The sequence below is a fragment of the Mustela nivalis genome (genome assembly GCF_964662115.1).
Source record: "Mustela nivalis genome assembly, chromosome: 20".
Classification (NCBI taxonomy): domain Eukaryota; kingdom Metazoa; phylum Chordata; class Mammalia; order Carnivora; family Mustelidae; genus Mustela; species Mustela nivalis.
The window spans coordinates 41,172,077-41,187,006 of NC_139039.1; the positions used below are offsets into that span (position 1 = coordinate 41,172,077).

Genomic DNA, 14,930 nt, shown 5'->3' on the forward strand with positions numbered 1-14,930 from the left:
GCGTCACTCGTTAGCGACCTCTTTCCCTCGTTGGTTGTCTCCGCTCCCTTCCAGAAAATCGGCTGATCTTGGACGGGTTTGTCTCCGCATTCTCATTCTGTCCGTTCCTGTGCCGATCCCACACTCTCCTGATCGCCACTGCTTTGTTGTAGGTTCTTTTTTTTTTTGCTTAAGAAAATGTTTTGAGTATAGTTGACGTGTTACATTTGTTTCAGGTGTCCAACGTTGTGATTCCGGTTCTTTACACATTGTGCTGGGCTCACAAGCGCCATCTGCCTTCTGTCCCCATACCGCACTACTGCAGCACCACGGGCCGCATTCCCTGTGCTGTGCCTTTCATCCCCGCGGTTTACTCCTCTGTGAAAGGAACACTGTTCCTCCTGCTCCCCTGACCCATTTGGCCCATCTCCCCACCCGTTTACCTCTGCTAGCCGCCAGTGTGTTCTCTGCATTTGTAAGTGCTTTGTAGTAAGGTTTTGGGGTTCTTGGGGGGGGGGTTAAAGATTATTTTGACTATTTGGAATCTCTTGTGATTCTATATAAATTTTAGACTCACTTTATCATTTTCTACAAAGAAGTCAGATAGGATTGTGGTAAGGGATTGCATTGAACCTATAGATCAGGGGTTGCATTGAACCTATAGATCAGATCAGATTAGGGACATTGCGGTCTTGACAGTGCTATGTCTTCCGAACATGATATAAGTTTTCATTTATTTAAATCTTTTAAAATGTTATTTCAATAATATTTTATAGTTTTCAGGAAAGAAATTTTCAGCTTTGGTGAAATTTATTTCAAAGTATTCTGCTTGGTGTGCTTGTAAATGAATCTTCTTTTCTTTTTTGATTGATCATTGCTGGTGTATAGGAACACAACTGATTTTTGTATATTGATCATGTATTCTCTCAACGTGTTGAACTTATTTATTCTAAAAGGTTTTTGGTGGATTCCTTAAGATATTTTGTGTAGTGCTCGCTTCGGCAGCATATATACTAAGATATTTTGTGTAAAAATGATGTTATGAAAGTAAAGATAGTTGTACCTCCTCCTTTCCAATTTGGCTGCTTTTTATTTTATTTTATTTTATTTTAATTTTTATTTTATTTTATTTCTTCTAATTGCCATGCTCACACTTTCATCCCAGTGTTACACAGGAGTGGTGAGACTGGTGTCCTGTGTCATTCTTGATCTTAGGAGAAAGCTTTCAGTAGTTAACCGTTTAGAATGATACTAGTTATGGGTTTTTCTAAGAAGCCCATTATCAAATTGAGGTTTGTTGTTTTTTTTTAAATAATCGTTGATTAAAAAAAACAGCATGAAAAGCAAAGCAAACACTTATAACTTATTGCTACCACACTTGGAGCCTACAGTGACGGTTTTATTGTAACTCTACATGCACATTATACTTGATACTTGGATGGACTACTACCTTCCAATTATACGTTTATATAAACATGAGATGGCAGGTCAGAATAACAGACTTTGCACTACTAATAATACATAAAAGTGGGTCTTAAAAAGAATTTCTGGTTAGAAAGTTTACATATGCTCAAGGTAGGGTGTTTATATAAAATGTACACGCACATATTTAAGGGAAAAAGTAGAAATCATTTATAACCCTCGACACAGTGGAACATTCTCCTCTATTCCTAGTTTGTTCAATGTTTTTATCATGAAAAGGTATTGGGTTTTATCAGATGCTTTTTCATAGCTTTTGAGATAATTATATAATTTTTGTTTTTTATTTTCATGAAATGATTTTATTGTATTAATTTTCAGATGTCAAACCAACCTTGCATTTCTGGGATAATTCCCACTGAGCCATGGTACATAATTCTTTTTACTTTTTGTTCAATTCAGTTTGCTAGTATTTTGTTGATGATTATTTTGTTTATATTTGGAGCAATACTGGTCTATTTCCTTTTCTTGTGATATCTTTGGTTTTGGTATTACGGTGAAACTGCCATTAGAAAATGAGTTATGAAGAATTTCTTCCTTTCATATCTTTTGGAACAATTTGTGAATAAATGGTATTTATTCTTTTAAATGTTTGGTAGGACTTCATTGTGAATACATTTGGGCCTTTGCTTTTCTTCTGGGGAAGCTTTTGGGTTACAAATTCAGTTTCTGTGCTGGTTATAGATCTGTGCAGATTGTTTTCTCTCAGGTCAGTCTTGGTAGTGTCATGTATTGTAGGGATTTCGTCTGTGTTGTGTAATTTGTTGATGTACAGTTGCTCAGAGTCCCTTAATTATCCCTGTTTTTGTAAAGTCAGTAATAATGTCCTCTTGTTTATTCATGATTCTAGTAATTTGAATCCTCTCTCTTTTTTCCTTTGGTCAGTCTGAAGATTTGTCAATTTTGCTGATCTTTGTAACGAACCAGCTTTTGCTTTCATTGATCTCTCTGTTATTTGTTCTCTCCTTGACTGATTTCTGCTTTAATCTTTTATTTCCTTCCTTCTGCTTTGTGTTATTTTGGTTTTTTATTCTTTGCTTTTTCCCCATTGTTAAGGTAGAAGTTTAGATTATTGATTTGAAGTCTTTATTACATTGAAGGTTAAACATTTTCCAGTAAACACTGCTTTAGCTGCATCCCATAAGTTTTGGAATGTTGTATCTTCTCTGTAATTGATTTCAGACTATTTTGGGTTTCCTTTTTCAGTTTTTGTTTGATTCACTGGTTATTTAGGAATGCGTTGTTTAATTTCCATATATTTGTGAGTTTTTCCTGCTATTGATTTCTAATTTCATACCATTGCTGGCAAAGAACCTATTCAGAATGATTTCAACCTATTATTTTTTAAAAGATTTTATTTGAGAGAGAGCTTTATATGAGAGTGAGTGGGTGCAAGTGGTGGGAGGGGCCTAGGGAGATGGAGAAGCAGACTCCCCGCTGACCAGGGAGCCCACCTGCTTAGTCCCAGGATCCCAAGGTCATGACTTGAGTGGAAGGTAGATACTCAACCAGCTGAGCCAGCCAGGTGTCCCAATCCTATTAAATGTATTGAGATTTGCTTTAGGCCTGGCATATGTTCTGTCTTGAACACTACTCCCTCTGCTCCTGAGGAGAGCATGTATTCTATTGCTAGACAGAATGTTCTATAGATACATTAGTTCTAGTTAGTTTATAGTGGTTGTCATGTCTTGTGTTGCTTATCTTCTGTGTAGTGTTACTCGTTATGGATAGTGGATATCTTTTATTGTTGGGTTGTCTAGTTCTCCCTTAATTTATTATCTCTCCTATTTTTGCTTCTTGTATTTTGTTCTGTTAGTACGAATCTTTATGTCTTCCTAATGGCAATCTATTTATCATTATAACATTTCTTTATCTTTAATAACTTTTGAAATTTTAATGTCTCTCTTATCCACCCATGCAACTGCTCCAGCTTCTTCTGTGGCTCCTGTTTATAGGACTTCTCTTTGCCCTTCCTTTTACTTCAATCTCTTTTTATCTTTGAATTTAGAGTATGTTTCCTACAGCCAGCCTTTAGTTGAATCAGTTTTTAAAATCTCTGCCTCTGATTGGATTATTTAATGTGTTTACGTGTAATAGAGTATTGCTGCCCTAGCAGGTTTCCATCTGCCGTTTTACGTTTGGTTTTTAGGTCCTGCATCTGTTTTGCTTTTCTGTTCCTCTTCTGACCCTTTCTTTGCATTGTGTATATTTTCTCAGGTGACAGTTTAATTTTTTCTTATCACTTACTGTCTGTGGTCCTTTTCTTAGCCCAACACAGTTTTTCCTCACCCACCTCTTTAATGCTGTTGTTGGCAAATGCATTACACATGCATCATACCTGTATGTATTATAGGTCCAAGAGTACATTATATGCATATTATTGTCTACAGTCTTTTTAAAATTGGCTGTGAGAAGAAAGAAAAACAGGCTTCTTAAAAAGATTTTATTTGTTTATTTGACAGAGAGAAAGCAGGAGCAGGGCGGGGGCAGAGGGAGAGGGAGAAGCAGACTCCCTGCTGAACAGGCAGCCCGATGTGGGACTCGATCCCAGGACCCTAGGGTCATCATAACCTGATCTAAAGGCAGCCACTTAACTGACTGAGCCAACCGGCACCCCAGAAAAATAGCTATTTTTACTGTGTTTTACATATAATTAAATAATGACCCCTACCAGTGCTGTTTTTTTTTTTTCATGTGGATTTGCTTACTCTATGTGTTACTTGCTTTCAGCTTGAAGGACTTCCTTTAGTGTTTCTTGTAAGGCAACAGATTCTTTCAAACTTGTTTATCTGGTTTATTTCTTCCTTTTTTTTGAAAGATAGCTTTGTTGGATATAGGATATTGTTGGACAGGTTTTTCTTTTTGTTGAGCTATTTGACTGTGTTATCCCACCACCTTCTGGCCTCCATTGTTTTTTTCGGAGAGTTCACCTTACTAGAGTTTCCTTGGTAAGTGACTAAATCACTTTTTTCTTGGAGTTTTCAAGTGTTCTCCTGTCCTGTGTGGTGTAATAAAAAAACGTATGTGGTCCTTGCCCCTGATTTCTAACACAGAGGTTCTAAAATCTTTGGGATTTCCTGAGCAATAGGAGTTTCTGTTATGCTAATGAAGGGACTGAAGATGGGGGATCCTTACCAGAAAGGGCCGGCTGGGAGTCTCAGCCACCCGCACCTCCTGCGGGGAAGGGAGAAGCCTGGAGATGGAGTTCCAGCCTCTGGCCAGTGTTCTCTTCAGTGACACCCACATGAGGAGACTCCAATCAAAACTCCGAACACAGGGTTTCGTAGAGCTCTGGGACCAGTGAACACACTGATGTGCTGGTGGGAGTGATAAGCGGGCCTGACACCCTAAGGAGGCAGGGAGGCTCCGCGTGGCCTCCCAGGCCTCCCGCTGTGTGTCATGTGGGGTTGCTGGAGTCCTGAGCATAGTGGTCTCCTTCCTTCTGTGAGATTTTCTTTGTTATTGAACCTGAAGGGATTATGGGAACCCCGGATTTATACTGTTCATCAGAAGTGCCCCTGGCCGGGGATGCCTGAAATCAGGTCTTTTCACTGTGGAGTCCCAGATGAACTCCTGCTGGTTAGCATCCGGACTGTAGTATGGTATGGGACACCGGCTGGCGGACTGAAGCACCGGCTCTGATTTTCTTTTACTGTACGTGTTTTTGTGAGTCTCTGTGTTCACCCTACCTGTAGTTTGTCAAGCTTTCTGGATGTATTGATTTTTGGTGTTTGGTGGATTTGGGAAATGTTCTTTTGTTTCTTTGGATATTTTCTTACTAGGTTCATTCGTGGTTCTTTTCTGCAAGCCAGCCAGCTCAGTTTAGCCTCTGGCGGCCTCTGAGCCCTGCTGCAGAAGATGTCAAGCTCTGTGCTATATCCTGCTTCTGTCCCAGGGCAGCCCCAGAGCCAGGGCTCTGGGGATGGAGGTGGACGCCATGACAGGCTTCTCTCTGAGGGGTTCCTTTACTCTGGGAGCAGAATGTCTGGAGGGTGGGCAGATGCCTGGGGTTCCCTCTGCTTGTTCCTGCTTGTGTGTAACTGTCACCCCATGAACTAGATGAGGGGATGAGGGCCGTAGAATTCCCCGCAGTCCATACCCTCTCTGTCCCCCGGGTGGGGGCCCCATCTCTCCAGGGGATTAGCCTCAGGAGGGGAAACGCTTGCTGGGAGGACCAGCCTCCGCTGGGGAGCTGCTGGCTGAAGCCGTCCAGGGGCAGGGACACAGTGGTCACCATCCACATACCGCAGAGGCAGTCCTTCCATAGAGGTTGTGAACTTCCAAACTGCCAAGTATTCGTAGGTTTTCTCAAGTAGACTTTTTTTTAAAGTAGACACTTCTTCAGTTACAGTCTGTCCTCGGGAGCATTTCCAGAGGCTGTGAGGAGTTGTTCTTCCGGTTTGGTCTTGTGGTTTCCAGCGGCTGGGCTGGGGCCGTGTCTTCAGAGCTCCTCCTACTTGTGGTGGAGGGCGATTCTTCTTCCCTGTTGAAGCCGTGCAAAGGCAGCTTCCAGACGTGAGCACTGTGGGTGTGCACACGCCCCAGGACGGCGTCGGGGCGACCGACCCCGCTGTCTTCTCCGTTACTCAGTTCGCTCCTTTCTTGGTGTAAGTCGCACGGCCCTCCTCCTTCTAACCGGAAGTGTTTAGTACAGCAAATCGTCTCAAGGAGTTTTTGGTGGAGAAGGTGTGTGGTGTGGGGGTGCTGTTGATTTTGCTTTTGCGGGTGCTCTCCTAGCCTGTGGGCGAGGGACTGTGGAGAAGTCAAGCCCGGGCTGGCACATGGGGGCCCGCGTGATCCGAGGCCAGGACCCCTCCTTCACCGTTAGTGCTGAATCCGTTTGTTCACGTCGGTGGTTAGCATCGCTGCCGCTTGATGTGTTTGTGTGTCTCCAGTAGTTTTCAAAAGGAAGGATGGCCTGAGTGAAGGCACTTCTTGATTCTCTATTTCTGCGCCTGTGTTTACGCATTTACCATCAGGTTCATCTTTCAGCAGTGAAGCAGAACAGCAGGGCGATTTACCAACAGCAGCAGCGGCTTGGGTCTGACTTTGTGACGAGTCGCACAGCTCAGTTCTTAGGACTGGTGTTGGTAGGACTGCAGATACGGAGAACGCTGGCGGCACTGAGGACTGCATGATGGTCTGGTTAGCGCCTCCTCTGGCTGTGGGGTGGGGAGCGTCGGACAGGTCGGGCAGGTCTGACTGTTCTTACACCTGCAGGGAGAGGACGGGGAAGAGTGTTGCACTGGACCGTTTGGTTTTCTGCGCCTCCTCCCTCGGGAGACCCCGCTGCCCTGGCTCCCTGGTGTCCCTGTGGCTGCTCTAAGGGATGGACGGCCTCCAGGGTCACTCGCTGCTCACTCTTTTTCCCTGCAACCTGGGAGCCCTTGGGGGGGCAGCGGCGGGAAGGAGGGAGAACCGAGCCTGCCTGCAGGTGGCCGTCGGTGAGGGGTGTCTGTGACCACCATGTGCCGTGTCCACGCCCAGCAGTTTCCCAGATGCCACACCACATGGGGAGAGCTGGGGCGTTCGGTGCCTGAACTAGTCGTGTCCCTCTGCCCCCGCCCCAGTGGCCGGGGCCTCGGGGGAGCAGAAGGCAGAGCTGACCCCTTTCCCGCTGGCGCCCCACGTGGTGAACCTGCAGCGTTTGGGGCGAAGCGGCCGACGCAGCTCGGGGCTCGCCCTGGGTGAGCTGTGGTGTGAGCTGGAGGCGGTGGACGCGCGGCCTCGCTCCGCGCTCAAGTCCGGCCTTTAGGATCGTCCGTTTCTCTTTTATTCTCAGCCCAAGCCTCGCTGAGCACTGATGACCCGACGACGCTGGGTTTGTCCGCGTCCGCGCGTTCCCGTCGCGGGGCCGAGGGCAGCAGTCGGGGCACCTGCACTGGCCTCTGGCGATGCCCGACGTGCGTCCGCCCGAGATTCTTGTAGCGGAAACCGTTCCTCGGGCAAAGGCCGGACGACCCGTCGCGGCGTGTTCTCGCTCTTCGCCCTCGCCAACGCCGGGCTCCGGACCTGACTCCGGGGCTTGAGCCGCAGAGCTTCGTCCCCGCGTCGGCGGAGGCCTCGGTCCTGGGCCAGGGACGTCCTGCGTCGGCCGGACGCGGGGGCCTCGGGCGGCTGCGGCCCAGGAGCTCCTCCCCCGAAGGCCCCAGCGCAGCCGCGGCAGGGAGGGTCGGTCCGCGTTAGTGTCCCCTCGGGAGCGCGGCCGGGAGCGCGGCGGCGGGTGTGCGGGCTCCGGGCTCCGGGCCGCGGCCTCCCCGCCGTGCGCGTGACCGCCCGCCTCGACGGGGCTGCGAGGGACGCGAGGGACAGACCGCGGCTCTCCGCGCCGCCTCCGAGCCCCGCGGGCACCGACCGTGACGGAGGCGACGTTCCGCGGCGGCCCTTCCCCGCCGACCGCGCGGCTCCCAGACGCCCGAGCCCCGCCTCCGGCCCGACGCCCCGCGCTGCGGCGGCCCCGGCTCGCCCGTCTAGGACCGCGGCCGGCGCGGCTCCCTCCCTCCTCGGGCTGCGGAGCGTCCTGGGGCCTCCTTGCCGGGGCGGCGGGAAGGGGCGGCGGACGGGAGGGTCGCGCCGGCCGGGTGCGGGGGCTCGGCCCGTCGGGCGGCGGCTGCGGCGGAGTCCGGGCGCCCGAGGAGCCGGAGCCGGGCCGGAGGGTCGGACGCCCCGGCCTCAGCCTTCGTGCGTCGCCCCCGCCGGCGCCCGGCCTGGCAGAGACCCGGTCCCTGTCCCGCCGCCGCCGCGCACGGACTGTCCCCGCAGAAGCCTCGTGTCCCCCGGGTCGCCCGCTGTCCCACCGCTCGTGTCACGAAGCTCCGCGGTGGCGGCGTCTTGGGAATTGTGACGGCTCCTCGCGCCCGTCGGCGCCGCGTGAGCCCCTCCTGCGGCCCGACCCCGGCCCCGCGGCGCCCCGTCTGCCCCCCCCCGCCGCGGGTTTCCTCCACGACTCGCCCCGTGGTGTGCGCGACGCCGGGCAGGTGTCGTCCTCCGACTGACCGCGGCCTCGTGCCCTCTGGGGCCGCCCCGCTCGCACCCGGCGCGACGTCGTGGTTTCGAGGCTGCGCGGTGTCCGTCTGGGTCTCCGTCGGTCCGTCCGTCCGCGGACACGCGGCGACACCGTCGCCGCGCAGGTGTCGTGGCGCAGCTGCAGACACGGGTGCGCACGTCGGTGTCCGTTCCGACTGTTCCGTGTCCGAGAAAGCACAGGCAGGGCAGTGGGAAGGGGAGACGCCGACTCCGTGCCGAGCAGGGAACCCCATGCAGGACTCGGTCCCGCGACCTCAGGATCCTGACCCGAGCCAAAAGCTGACGCTTCACCCACGGAGCCACCCAGGCACCCCCATGTATCCCTTTGAATTTGTGTTTTTGTAACCTTTGGATACATACCTCGGAGCGCGAGTGCCGGTCCGAGGGCGGCTCTGCTTTCAACTGTCTGAGGACCCTCCATGCCGGCCGCACCCGCTGGCCTTCCCACCAGCCGTGGGAGAGACATGCTGGGCTCGGGCCGCTGGCATCCCTGTGCCTTCCGCGCCCACGCAGGAGCTGCAGGGACTGGTCCGTGGTCGGGTCTGGAGTAGGAGCGCTGCAGACACGGGTGTGGGTGACCCGGTGGGTTGGTCCCTGTGGGGCTGCGGCAGCTGATGGTGGACGTGTGCGTCATGGGCCCGGGGTCCCTCAGCGTGCGCACTGCTGTCCAAGTAAGCGGCCAAGGGCAGTGGTCCCCTGGAGGCACAGGTTCCCGCCGGGAACCTGTACAGCGGTACAGACAGCATGACCGCCTTTGCTGCTATGCTTTGAAGGCTCTCCATGGCGTTTCTTGCTTGTGCCGACCAGACCGGGGACAGAGGTCAGCGGGGACGGGCCCCACAGTCCTCAGCACTGCCTCTATCCTGGGCTTTGGGCAGAAATGGCAGAGGCCCGTGCTGTGGACGAAGGGCAGAGCCCAGGGCCGGGGCCGACCAGCTGCCTGGGTCATGCTTACTGGCACCCAAGGAGGTGTGGGGCTGCTCGTCACTGCATGGCCATGGGGTCACCTGCACAGCCTCTGGGGGGAGAGCGAGCACAGGTAGGGCTCAGGCCTGGGCCGCCCCAGTGCCGCAGTGGGGCTTCTGTGACAGTGGCAATGGGCTGTGTCCCTCTCCGGCCCTTCCAAGGCACGTGCTGGGTGGGGCTGACGGCGCCGTCCAAACTGTCCCTGCAGCCCGACGACCCCGTCCTCCAGGAGGGCTTTTCTCCAGGATTACCAATTCCTCGGTAACTTTGGTGCATCTAAAGGAAGACTGGTGATTTCTCAGGTTTTGAAAAAAAAAATTGGGTTTTTCAAATTCCATCTGAATGGCAGCGATGGCCTGGCTCCAGCTGTCCCTGCGGCTGTGTGACGACTGGCGGTGCCAGTTCCGCATGGACAGCCTAGAGTGGAATAACTGGGGCCCCCACGGTCTGCAGCAGGCCAGGGGCAGTGACAGGCCTAGCGGAGCTTCCCCTTGCCCTTTCCCATGGCAGAGGCTGGGCCGCAGACTCGCACTCCGCCGTGATAGGACGAGGCCCTGGGCTTCCCAGGCGCCCTCCTCCACCTTTGTGGGGCGATGCAGGCCACGTGCGGGCGATGGCAGGGCTGAGAGGACCCCCACAGCGGCTCACATCCCGGATTGCTCACCTCAGACCTTGTGAGATCAACCCAAACGCTGACATTGAATTCTGTCACCGCATCGTTAATGACAACAGGGTCTCCTCCTCAGAAAACAGTGGGCTGCCTAACAAAGACCTTTACCTTTCTCTCCTGGCCTACGTGGAAATACCTTTAGAAAAAGTACACGCGTGGGGCGCCTGGGTGGCTCCGTGGGTTAAGCCTCTGCCTTGGGCTCAGGTCATGATCCCAGGGTCCTGGGATCGAGCCCCGCATCAGGGTCTCTGCTCAGCGGGAAGCCTGTTTCCTCCTCTCTCTCTGCCTGCCTCTCTGCCTGCTTGAGGTCTCTGTCAGATAAATAAATAAAATCTTAAAAAAAAAAAAAAAAAGAAAGAAAAGAAAAAGTACACGCGTTACATTGCTTTGATGAAGCACTGGCGTGACGGTGTCCAGGCTGCACTGGCGCCCGCAGCTCTGTGCCGTCGTGGAGCCCCCGGAATGCCGTGCTTCCCGCTCCGGCTTCTGGTTTGCAGAGGCGTCTGCCTTTTCTGTTCCCTTCGCCCTCATCATGGAAATGCTGCGGCTCATCATCGCCGTTCAGCTTCGATGGGATTTTCCTTGCTGTGGTAAAAATCTGTGTTTTGTTTCAAGACTACGTGTTCATTTGAGAGAGACGGAACACGAGCAGGGGGAGGGGCAGAGGGAGAAGCAGGGAGCCCGGGACCAGGACCCCAAGCTGAAGGCGGACGCTCCGCCGCTGGAGCCCCCCGCGCCCCTCTCCGCGATCCTCACCCTGTCCTTCGATCCGCCGAGCTCGGGCTGGGTCTGCTCCTCCCCGACGCCCTGGGCTCCGCGTTCACCGAGCTCGCCCTGGTGTGGGCATGAACAGCTTTCGCCACATCCACAAGTTTTTGTATGTTGTTTTCCATTTTTGTCCCAGGATCTTTTATTTCCCCTTTAAAATATCTTCTCTGATCCGTTGTTTGTTCAGAAGAATGTTTTTTGATTCCCAGTTTCCCGTTTTCGCCCTTGTGTTCTAGTTTTACACGCTGGTGGTCCGAGGAGAGCTCCACGTGTATGTCCGAATGCTGTGTGTGTCTGCGGGTCTGTTGGGGTTCAGATCCTGTTTTCTCACTGACCGAGCAGAGGGGCCCTGGCTGACAGGGGGGCACTGACTTCCCTGCTAGTACTGCGCAGTGTCCGCTTTTGCTTCGTACGACAGGAGCTCGGCCGCTGGCTGCGGGAATGTTCACAACTGCCACGTCTGCGGGGTGGACTGGCCCCTTCGTTACTATATAGTGACCCCCTCGTGCTTGCTCCGGCAACACATATACTAAAATTGGAACTATATAGTGACCCCTCTGTCTCTTTTTACCATTTTTAAGGTCGATTTTATCTGATCTAAAGATATCTACTACTTTTTGCCTGAAATATCTTTTTCTACACCTTCAATCTCCATCCATGTGTGTCTTTGTGATTAAAGTGAGCCTCTGGGAGGCAGCATATCTTTGGATCTTGTGTTTTTATTCAGTTATTATATGTCTTTTGGTTGGAGAATCTAATTTTTTTACATGGAATTGTTGGTAGATAGGGACTTACTGTTGTCATTTTCTAGATTATTCTCTGGCTGTTTTGTAGACACCTTGTTCCTTGCTTTTTATCCTGCCCTCCTTTTTTTGTATTCGGACGTCCTTCGGTGTCTGTATGCTTTAACTTTTTATAATGTTCTTTTGTGTAATTGCTACAGGTTTTCTCTTGTGGTTTTCATGAGGATTTTGTAAAATGGTTTCTTGATACCTTCAGTAGCATTCCTCCAGTTGTCAAGGCTGCAGTGTATGGACTGTGTATCCAATAACGGAATATTATAATTCCGGTTATTTTTACCATATTTTAATCTTTAAAGTTGTGAGTGAATTCTGTACCGCCATGATTGTATCACAGAAGTGACCGACTATAAATTTACCTTCACGGGTGAGCTTTATGTTCCCTTCTCATGCTTTTATGCTGTTAACTGGCATTTTGTTATTTCTGCCTAGAAGAGTCCTTTCAGTATGTCACGGAGGGCAGGCCTAGTGGCGGCGAGTTCTGTCCACTTCCGTCAAGGAAAGTGCTGATCTCCCCTCACTTGCGCAGGACAGCTGTGTCAGTCTAGAGCTCCCGGTTGACAGGGTTTTCTCTGTCTGTAAATACTTGGAGTTCGTCGTCACATTCTCTCCTGGCCCAGAGTTTGCGGTGAGAAGTCCCCCCGGCCAAGGTGGGTCCTTAGATGCAACGCCTCTGTTTCGTCTTGCAGCAATCCAGGCTCCGTCTCGGAGGCCGCAATCACGGCACCGTAGCTCACCGCAGCGCGCCGCAGGTTCAGTGAGGTCCCCTGGGCCTCATGGACCCGGATGTCCACTTCTGACCCGGGTCGGAGGCGTTCATTGTTTCAAATATACTTTCTCTTTCTCTTCTCCTGAAATTCCCACAACGTGGCAATAATCCCCACAGGCTTTCTTCACGCGTGTTTCTTTCTGCTCGTAGTTGGCTAGTTTCAAAGGTCACTCGCTCTTTTTCGGCATCGCCAGGTCAGCCGCTGAAGCCCTTGAATTTTTCTTCTCAGAGATAATTCATTTCTACAATTTCTGGGTTGTTTTGTGGTTTCCTTTTTTATTTTTCATTTTGCTTGCGTGTTGTTGAGCGCGTTGCTCCGCATTTCCGTGTGATCGCTCACCGCCGCGCACTCACGGTTGTCCTCACAGCGCGACTCTTGAGGGGCCAGTGGTGCCCTTCGAGGGCGTCCTGGATCTCATGCTGCCCCCAAAGGCCATTCGGCCTGAAGCGGCGGGCTGCCGAGGCGCTCCGGCAGGAAGAGCTGTGCCCGGCTTGGGATGCCTCACAGCTCTCTCCTCACGGGGCCGGAAGTGGGGTGCAGCTGGGCTCTGGGCTCAGACTCACTTCTGCAGCCGCAGGTCTTGGGTGCCACTCAGTCACAGAACGGGTCTGGTCGTCATTTTTCTGGCTGTCGCTTCTCCCTGAGCCCGACCTCGGTAGTGAAGAGCTCTACAGCCTGGTCCTGTGTCTCGAGGAGGCACCAGGCCTGTCTCGCCTGCTACAGCGTGTCCTGCCCCTGGACGAAGACACCCCGCGGTCCCTGCCGGACACGGCCGCGCTCAGGAGCGGACCCGGTCGCCGGTGTGCCTTCGAATGGCCTTTGGGATGGGGGCTCCCCGGAGGTCAGGCTGGGCCGGCTGGGACCTGCAGGGTGACTGAATCATGTCGAGCACACATGGGACGTCCCTCGGGCCCCTCCTGGCCCAGGACACAGAAGGTGCGTGTGAGCCTGTGGCCAATGTGGTGTGTGGACCACATGGCCAGGACCGGAGTCGCGCAGAGCGGCTCCCCCGTGGCTGAGCCGGGGCCTGTGTGCTGGCAGTGTCCCCTCCGCGCCCAGCGCTCCTGTGGCCATTCGTGGTCTCGCTGCCGTCCTAGCGTCTGACTCTGCCTTCTCCAGGGACGCATCTGCCCTGAGATTGTGTCACTCACTCACTCTGGTCACTCGCGGTGCCTCTGCGGCCCTGTCGCAGCCATGACCGTATGCGTGCTGGGGGGGGCGGCGGAACCTGTGGCTGCCCGTCGGGGGGCTGGTCTGGGCGTATGTGCACCCCCCCCCCCCGTGCAGGGTGGGCTGCGTGTCCTGGGTGCTGTGGTCCCCAATCCTCGGACTGCTAGCTGCGGGGCCTCCGGCGGGGCTGGGGTTTGCTGGCCCCCCCGTGGCCCGCTCGCTGACCAACGGGGACATCGGCGGCCTGGGAGCTTACGCGTGGGCTTGGTGGTGGGATATTCGTCAGCTGTGAAATGATCCCACACCCCGTGGGGCCAACATCCTCCCTCTCGGAAACGTCTCTGCCTGTGAGGAGACTTCCGGGGCCGCTCTTGCCGCGTCCCGTCTGCCGGCCCTGCCCCCCCGGGGCGGACTGTGGCCTGGACGCCGGCCTTCCCTCCCACCCCCCCACCCCCGGGCAAGCGTGGCTCAAGTTCTTGGGAGGAGTTTGGGGTTTGGGGTTTTGGCTGTACGTGGGCAGGAGATCAGAGGGTACTGAGCTTCCTCTTGGCACAGCTGTCCCTGCCAGTAGGACCCCAGCGTCATTCACGGCTGAGTAAGGGCCCACGCATGAGCACGGGACCCTTGGGCTGCTCCTGCGTCTGGGCCACGGGGGTGCTCTGGGCCGCCTGCAGCTCTGCTGGACGGGCCCCGCGCCCACGGCCAGCGTGTGCTGCCCACTTTCAGTCTCCTCGCCGTAAGGAGCTCCCAAGGATGTCTGTGGCTGGTGGTCTCCTGGGTGGTGTCCCCCAGAAGTGCTGTGAATGGTGTCTACCCCCACGTGGTGTGTGTCCTTGGAGCAGCCACGGCGTGGGGGTGGGGTGGCCAATGGACCCGGCCCCGGGGCACGATGTGATGGGCAAGAACCCAGCCCCTCAGGAGACCTGCTGTTCTTGCCGCAGCACCCAGCGAACCGTGTCCGACATGTCCGTGCACGTCTAGAGAGGGGCCCTGAGCTCCCGGCCTCCGGAGGGGCCCCCAATGTGGGCGAGAGACTAAGTTAGCGCTGAGGGTTCTGTGAACCCCTGTGAATCCCCCCGGAACTTCCTGGGCGACACAGGGCCTGGGACGGAGCAGCCGTGCTGCTGAGGGGCGGCCCCTGGCACGTGTGGGTCCCTCAGGCACTCCCCGCCCCCCCATCCCCCCCCGGAGCTGTGGGACCAGGGAAAGATGTGGCCTTGCCCTGAGCAGCTCAGCACGGAGTGAGCAGGACAGGGTGGTCCTTCCTGGTGGACCTAGAGGTCCTGCGGCGGGGGTGGGGGG

At 53.7% G+C, this 14,930-nt stretch overlaps 1 protein-coding gene across 5 annotated transcripts in view; it reads left to right on the forward strand.

Moving 5' to 3' along the window:
* Positions 1-14,930, forward strand: part of TDRP (testis development related protein) — a 33,226-nt gene that overhangs the window by 14,168 nt on the left and 4,128 nt on the right. The gene's annotated exons all lie outside the window — the stretch shown is intronic.